Source organism: Pipra filicauda, unplaced genomic scaffold (assembly GCF_003945595.2).
Source record: "Pipra filicauda isolate LSUMZ 115617 unplaced genomic scaffold, ASM394559v2 scaffold385_size793830_pilon, whole genome shotgun sequence".
In the NCBI taxonomy this organism is placed as follows: Eukaryota; Metazoa; Chordata; class Aves; order Passeriformes; family Pipridae; genus Pipra; species Pipra filicauda.
Genome location: NW_024104515.1, coordinates 1 through 9170, shown reverse-complemented (window position 1 = coordinate 9170; position 9170 = coordinate 1). Strand labels below are relative to the sequence as shown.

At 42.9% G+C, this 9170-nt stretch overlaps 1 pseudogene; it reads left to right on the top strand.

Moving 5' to 3' along the window:
* The first annotated feature begins 6442 nt into the window (after positions 1-6442).
* On the top strand, positions 6443-7476 carry LOC120323952 (annotated as a pseudogene).
* Positions 7477-9170: the final 1694 nt, after the last annotated feature.

Below are 9170 nucleotides of genomic sequence, written 5' to 3'. Positions count from 1 at the left end.
ACATACCTAGGCACATTTCTACTTAACCCCATACCATGTCATGTTCTAGGAATAATTCCGCTAAACGAACTAAAACCTAAACTCGTTAATTTTCGCATAAATTCCTTTACAATACGAGGAACGTCACAGGACCTAGAATCCACCGTTCAGGACCCCTCACCACTTAAACTTGCTCTACGCGCTGACCAAGAAGTGCTGGGTTATTTATTAATCGTACCCCTCACGAGAAACCAGCAACCCGGCGTTAGTAATGTTTATCATGTCCATCTTCAGGTGTATTCTTTCTTCTGCCCCTAAAAACCCGCTCTCATAACTTGCTCTTTGTCGCCTCTGGTTCCTCGGTCAGGGCCATAACTTGCTTAATTTTCCTAAACTTGCGCTCCGTTACTAATGGTTGGGGATGCTTGGCCAACTCGGACCCCGTGATCGCGGCATTTTCTCTTTTCTAAACTTTTGGTTTTTTTTTTTGGGGTAGATCTCAATAAGCCCTTCAGAGTGCTCCGCCAGTGGGCTACCATATATGGTGGACGTGGGCGCCTTATGGTCGGCGAGCGGTTTTCTCACTTTCGCGTGTAAATTAATGATATGGTATGCAGGATGCTACTCGGTCTCATGCTGTTGCACTGATTCACCGTCAGGCGCTATTGGCTTGGCTCTTCAATTACGTCTATCATCAAGTTGCAGTTTAATTAATGCACGCAAGACATGATTTTTCTCATTTTTTCTTGTCAATTTTGCAAAAAAATCACAAAAATTTTGTCATTTTTGCAATGATCTAGGGACTTTTCCGCTTTTCATCATTAATTTTTGTTTTAAAAATTTTTTACAAAAATTTTAAATTTTACAAACATTCCATTCCCCTAATTTACCAATTAACTAAGTTTGCATCATCAATTCGTTAAAATTTTTTATCCAACTAAACTCACCCCACTATTTTCCTTTCATCATTCGTTTGTTCATTCGTTCATTATACACAAACTCAACCCACTATTTTCCTTTCATCATTCGTTTGTTCATTCGTTCATTATACACAAACTCACCCCACTATTTTCCTTTCATCATTCGTTTGTTCATTCGTTCATTATACACAAACTCACCACACTATTTTTCTTTCATCATTCGTTTGTTCATTCGGTCATTATACACAACGCACCCCAAAGTTCCCTTTCATCATTCGGTTTGTTCATTCGTTTCATTAGACACAACTCAACCCCACTAGTTTTCCTTTCATCATTCGTTTGTTCATATCGTTTCCATGGACACAAACCACCCACTATTGTCCGTTCTCATCGTTTGTTCATTCGTGTTCATTATACACAAACTCACCCCACTAGTTTCCCTTTCATCATTAGTTGGTTCTTCGTTCATTAGCACAAACTTCACCCGCCACTATTTTCCTCCCCCGCAGCTAAGACTTAACTAATTATCCTAATCCCCTACCCTCCCTCTTTCAACCTCATTACCCCAACCAACACCTCACCTACATCCTCCTCCAATGATTAACCCCAAATCTTCCCTCCCCTCTCAGAAAAAAAGGAATTAAACCTTTATCACCAACTCCCAAAGCTGGTATTTTCATTAAACTATTTCCTGAACCTCCTCCCCCCTAAACTGCCCGAATTGCCCCCGGGACAACCCTCGCACAAGCTCTAGCACAACAAACAACGTTAACAACAGACCCCAACCTGCAACTAAAAATTGTCCCACCCCCCAAGAATAAAACATAGCCGCACCCTCAAAATCTAACCGAACAAACGACACACCTCCACTATCCACCGTACCCAACCCTAATCACCGTAACTCGGATAACCCTATAATAAATGCCCCTCCCCCCAACGCTAAAACTAACCCAACACCATACCCCACAACCCGCCAATCCCCCCAAGTCTCAGGAAACGGAGCTGCTGCTAATGAAACTGAATATACAAAAACCACTAACATTCCGCCCAAATATACCAAGAACAATACTAACGACACGAAAGACACCCCTAAACTCATCAACCATCCACACCCCACAATAGACGCCAACACTAGTCCCACTACTGCATAATAAGGAGAAGGATTAGAAGCAACTGCTACCCCCCCCAAAACAAAACTAACACTTAAAAAAAGTATAAAATACGTCATAACAATTCCTGCTTGGCCTCTATCCAAGACCTTTGGCCTGAAAAACCACCGTTGTAATTTCAACTACAAGAACATACAACCTTAACAAACTCATCTGCTCCATACAACCAATCAAACTCCGCCTCACACCTCCAACTCCCCAATCAACATATTTTTGTTATCCATTAAATCACCTCCCACGACCAAAAATCCACTAACCAAGCCAATCTCAAACCTACATTTACCAGTTCCACAACTAAAACGTAAACCCCAATAACAACCACTAAACCCAAAATAACTTAGGTTCTTGTAGCTTACAAGAAAGCATAACACTGAAGATGTTAAGACGGCTATTACACATACCCAAGGACAAAAAAGACTTAGTCCTAACCTTACAGTTAGTTCTTGCCAAATATATACATGCAAGTATCCGCATTCCAGTGAAAATGCCCTCAATACCTTAAAAAGACAGCAGGAGCAGGCATCAGGCACACCATCCAGATTGTAGCCCAAAACGCCCTGCCTAGCCACACCCCCACGGGTACTCAGCAGTAATTAATATTAAGCAATAAGTGTAAACTTGACTTAGTTAAAGCAACTTATCAGGGTTGGTAAATCTTGTGCCAGCCACCGCGGTCACACAATAAACCCAAATTAACTTTATACGGCGTAAAGAGTGGTTTTTCATTATCACTTAAACTAAGGCTGAAATGCAACCAAGCTGTTATAAGCATAAGATGCATCTAATACTTCCATAAAATGACCTTAGCTCTATGACCAACAAAACTCCACGAAAGCCAGGACACAAACTGGGATTAGATACCCCACTATGCCTGGCCCTAAATCCTGATGCTTTTGCCACTTAAGCATCCGCCTGAGAACTACGAGCACAAACGCTTAAAACGCTAAGGACTTGGCGGTGCTCCAAACCCACCTAGAGGAGCCTGTTCTATAATCGATAACCCACGATACATCCAACCATCCCTAGCCAAATCAGCCTATATACCGCCGTCGTCAGCCCACCCCTAAACTGAGGGTACAGCAGTGAGCACAATAGAAACCCCCCCGCTAGTAAGACAGGTCGAGGTATAGCCTATGAGATGGTAGAAATGGGCTACATTTTCTAACATAGAAAACCTTACGACAAGAAGTGTGAAATCACTCCTAAAGGGCGGATTTAGCAGTAAAGCAGGATAATGATGCCTCCTTTAAACTGGCTCTGAAGCACGTACATACCGCCCGTCACCCTCCTCACAAGCTATGCCTAAGTTTATTCATAATGACTTCTAAAGCTAGAGATGAGGCAAGTCGTAACAAGGTAAGTGTACCGGAAGGTGCACTTAGTCTATCAAGACGTAGCTATAATTAAAGCATTCAGCTTACACCTGAAAGATATCTGTTTGTACCAGATCGCCTTGAAGCCTAGCTCGAGCTCTTTTACCAAATTGTATTAACTAAATCATGCCGCCCACTAAATCAAAGCATTCTCTCATTCAACCTAGGATAGGCGATAGAAAGGTCAACTCAAGACGCGATAGAGATTATGTACCGTAAGGGAAAAATGAAATAGCAATGACAAGCCAAGCATTAAACAGCAAAGACTAATCCTTGTACCTTTTGCATCATGATTTAGCAAGAATTTCCCAAGCAAAACGTCAATTTAAGCTTGCCCCACCGAAACCCAAGCGAGCTACTTACGAGCAGCTATTCACTGAGCAAACCCGTCTCTGTTGCAAAAGAGTGGGATGACTCGTTAGTAGGGGTGAAAAGCCAACCGAGCTGGTTGATAGCTGGTTGCCTATGAAACGAATCTTAGTTCTCTCTTAATTCACCCCCTAGGACCACACTCAGCCTTCATGAGACGAATTAAGGGTTATTTAAGGGAGGTACAGCTCCTTTAAAAAAGAATACACTCTCCCCCAGCGGATAAATTAAATTGTATCTTCATTGTGGGCCTTCAAGCAGCCATCATTAAAGAGTGCGTCAAAGCTCAACACCTAAAAATCCAAACCTTCTTATGAATCCCTCATCCCCAATAGGCCAACTTATAATAAATAAGAGAATTAATGCTAAAATAAGTAACTAGGGACTCCCTCTATGGCGCAAGCTTACATTATCTCATTATTAACAAACCACAGGAGATCTTCTAACCCTAACAAGGCCCTATATCCAAGATTCTGTTAACCCACCTACGGAGCGCCTCTCAAAGATGATTAAAATCTGTAAAAGGAACTAGGCAAATCCAAGGCCCGACTGTTTACCAAAAACATAGCCTTTAGCTAAACCAAGTATAAAAGGTGAAACCTGCCCAGTGACAATACGTTCAACGGCCGCGGTATCCTAACCGTGCAAAGGTAGCGCAATCAATTGTCCCATAAATTGGGACCTGTATGAATGGCTTAACGAGGTCTTAGCTGTCTCCTACAGATAGTCAGTGAAATTGATCTTCCCGTGCAAAAGCAGGAATAACTTCATAAGACAAGAAGACCCTGTGGAACTTTAAAATCTGCTACCACCCTCCATAAACAATTACCCTCCACAGGACTCACTCCCCTAGGATTTTATTGGTATGCATTTTTTGGTTGGGGCGACCTTGGAGATAAACTCAACCTCCAAAAACCAGACAACCCATCTTGACCAAGAACGACTCATCAACGTACTAATAGTAACCAGACCCAATACAATTGATTAATGAACCTAGCTACCCCAGGGATAACAGCGCAATCTCCTTCAAGAGCCCACATCGACAAGGAGGTTTACGACCTCGATGTTGGATCAGGACAGCCTAGTGGTGCAACCGCTACCAAGGGTTCGTTTGTTCAACGATTAATAGTCCTACGTGATCTGAGTTCAGACCGGAGCAATCCAGGTCGGTTTCTATCTATGCTATAACTCCTTCTAGTACGAAAGGACCGAAGAAGGAAGGCCTATGCCACAAGCACGCCTTCGCACCCAGTAATGAACCCAACTGAATTACTCAGAGCTCTACCATATACCTCTTCCTAGAAAAGGACCGCTAGCGTGGCAGAGCTTGGTAAATGCAGAAGGCTTAAGCCCTTTACCCAGAGGTTCAAATCCTCTCCCTAGCTCCACATTAAACATATGGTAGTTCACTCTGCTCTGACTTACCTCAGCATATCATTATCCTATGCTCTATCCATCCTCATCGCCGTAGCATTTCTTACCCTAGTTGAACGTAAAGTCTTAAGTTATATACAAGCTCGAAAAGGACCCAACATTGTAGGGCCATTTGGTCTCCTACAGCCCATAGCAGATGGTGTAAAACTATTTATCAAAGAACCAATCCGTCCATCGACTTCATCCCCCTATTTATTTATAGCTACTCCTATCCTAGCCCTTCTCCTAGCAATTACAATCTGAGTACCCCTCCCTCTACCCTTTCCCCTCTCTGACCTAAACCTGGGAATACTTTTCCGCCTAGCCCTATCCAGCCTAGCAGTTTACTCAATCCTATGATCAGGATGAGCTTCCAACTCAAAATATGCCCTAATTGGCGCCCTCCGAGCAGTCGCACAAACCATTTCCTACGAAGTCACCCTGGCTATTATTCTCCTATCTGTAATTATTTCCTATAGGCTAGCGTAAACTACAAAAAAACCCTGAAACACCCTTGGCTCCAACTCAAGAACCCTTAACTCATTTTCCCCGGTTTTGTGGTTTGGGTTTTTTTGGGCCCCCCCTTTCTTCCGTTCTCCCTTTTCCTTCCCCCCTTTTCTCCTCCTGACCTTTAGCAATAATATGGTACATCTCCTCACTTGCTGAAACAAATCGTGCCCAATTTGACCTCACAGAGGGGGAATCTGAACTAGTTTCGGGATTTAATGTAGAATATGCCGCAGGCCCATTCGCCTTATTCTTTCGCGCTGAGTATGCCAATATTATACTAATAAATGCACTCACAACCATTTTATTCCTAAATCCTAACTCACTTAACCTCCCTCAAGAGCTCTTCCCTTTGACTCTAGCCACAAACACCCTTCTCCTTTCCGCAGGCTTCTTATGAATCCGAGCCTCCTACCCTCGATTCCGCTATGATCAACTCATACATTTACTCTGAAAAAACTTCTTACCCCTAACACTAGCCTTATGCCTATGGCACACCAGCCTCCCCAGCTCGTATGCAGGCTTACCCCCCTACCTAAGGCACCTCAAGGAAATGTGCCTGAACCTACAAGGGTCACTATGATAAAGTGAACATAGAGGTACACCAATCCTCTCATTACCTAGACTTAGAAAAGTAGGAATCGAACCTACACTAAAGGAATCAAAATCCTCCATACTCCCTCTATATTATTCTCTAGTAAGGTCAGCTAATTAAGCTATCGGGCCCATCCCCCGAAAATGATGGTTCAACCCCTTCCCCTACTAATGAATCCTCAAGCCAAATTAATCTCCACAATAAGCTTACTCCTGGGGACCTCTATTACAATTTCAAGCAACCATTGAATAACAGCATGAGTCGTTTTAGAAATTAATACTCTAGCTATTCTCCCCTTAATCTCTAAAAACCACCACCCACGAGCCATTGAAGCCTCTACTAAGTATTTTCTAACCCAAGCAACCGAATCCACACTGCTCTTATTTTCCAGCATGACCAACGCATGATTTTCTGGCCAATGGGATATCACCCAACTAACCCATCCCATATCATGCATATTATTAACAATTGCAATTTCGATCAAACTAGGCTTAGTCCCATTCCACTTCTGATTTCCAGAAGTCCTTCAAGGTTCTTCCATAACAACATGCCTCCTACTGGCCACAATCATAAAATTTCCACCAATTACCTTATTATATCTTACCTCCCCATCACTTGACTCTACCCTCCTATCCCTAATAGCTATCGCTTCAGCAGCCCTAGGAGGTTGAATAGGACTTAATCAGACACAAACTCGTAAAGTCTTGGCTTTCTCATCCATCGCTCATCTTGGATGAATAACTATTATTCTAAACTATAACCCCAATCTGACCTTAATTACCTTCTATCTCTACACTATCACAACTTCCGCTATCTTCTTCATTCTTAACACAACCAACACCTTTAAATTAGCCACCGTGATAACCACATGAACTAAGATCCCCTCATTATCTACAATTTTTATACTCACCCTCCTCTCCCTCGCAGGTCTCCCTCCTCTGACAGGATTCCTACCTAAATGATTAATTATTCAAGAACTGACTAAACAAGAATTGACTATAACAGCCACAACTATTGCCTTACTCTCCTTACTCGGACTTTTCTTCTACCTACGCCTATCCTACTGTGCAACCATCACACTACCCCCAAACTCCACTAACTATATAAAACAATGGCAAACTAACAAACCAACCAACCCCCTAACCACAACCTTCACTACTCGATCAATTTTACTCCTACCACTATCCCCCATAATATTCACAATCCCCTAGGAACTTAGGTTATTCAAACCAAAGGCCTTCAAAGCCTTAGATAAGGGTTAATCCCCCTTAGGTCCTGCTAAGATCCACAGGATATTAACCTGTATCTCCTGAATGCAACTCAGATGCTTTAACTAAGCTAGAACCTCTTCCTAGACAGATGGGCCTTGATCCCATAAAACTTTAGTTAACAGCTAAATGCCCTAACCAACAGGCTTCTGCCTACCAGATTCCGGCGCATATCTAATGCACATCAAGGAGCTTGCAACTCAACATGAACTTCACTACAGAATCGATAAGAAGAGGAATCAAACCTCTGTAAAAAGGACTACAGCCTAACGCTTCAACACTCAGCCATCTTACCTATGACTTTCATCAACCGTTGATTATTCTCCACCAATCACAAAGAGATCGGCACACTCTACCTTATTTTTGGTGCATGAGCTGGTATAATCGGCACAGCCCTAAGCCTTCTTATTCGAGCAGAATTAGGACAACCGGGAACCCTTTTAGGTGACGACCAAATCTATAATGTAATCGTCACCGCACATGCCTTTGTTATAATTTTCTTCATACTAATACCCATTATAATCGGAGGGTTTGGCAATTGACTAGTTCCATTAATAATTGGTGCCCCCGATATAGCATTCCCTCGAATAAATAATATAAGCTTCGGACTTCTTCCCCCATCCTTTCTCCTACTCCTAGCATCCTCTACAGTAGAAGCCGGGGCTGGAACAGGATGAACAGTATACCCACCCCTAGCTGGAAATCTAGCCCACGCAGGCGCATCAGTAGACCTCGCCATCTTCGCTCTTCACCTAGCAGGTGTCTCTTCTATTCTCGGAGCAATCAACTTTATCACTACGGCAATTAATATAAAACCACCTGCCCTTTCACAATACCAAACCCCCTTATTCGTTTGATCCGTCTTAATTACTGCAGTATTACTTCTCCTCTCTCGACCAGTCCTCGCCGCTGGCATTACAATACTCCTAACAGACCGTAACCTAAACACCACATTCTTCGACCCTGCAGGAGGCGGAGACCCAATTTTATACCAACACTTATTCTGGTTTTTCGGCCATCCAGAAGTCTACAGTCTTATCTTACCAGGATTCGGAATTATCTCCCATGTCGTAGCCTACTACGCTGGAAAAAAAGAACCTTTTGGCTACATAGGCATAGTCTGAGCCATACTATCCATTGGCTTCCTAGGCTTCATTGTATGAGCTCATCACATATTCACAGGTGGAATAGACGTAGACACCCGAGCCTACTTTACATCCGCCACCATAATTATTGCAATTCCTACTGGCATTAAAGTCTTCAGCTGACTCGCTACTCTGCACGGCGGAACAATTAAATGAAACCCACCTATACTATGAGCCCTAGGCTTTATCTTCCTTTTCACCAGTGGTGGACTAACAGGCATCGTTCTCGCCAACTCCTCTCTAGACATTGCTTTACATGACACATATTATGTAGTTGCACACTTCCACTATGTCCTATCCATAGGAGCAGTATTTGCCATTTTAGCTGGCTTTACACATTGATTCCCTCTCTTCACAGGCTAGACCCTTCACACTACATGAGCCAAAGCCCACTTTGGAGTAATATTCTTTGGAGTTAACCTAACATTCTTT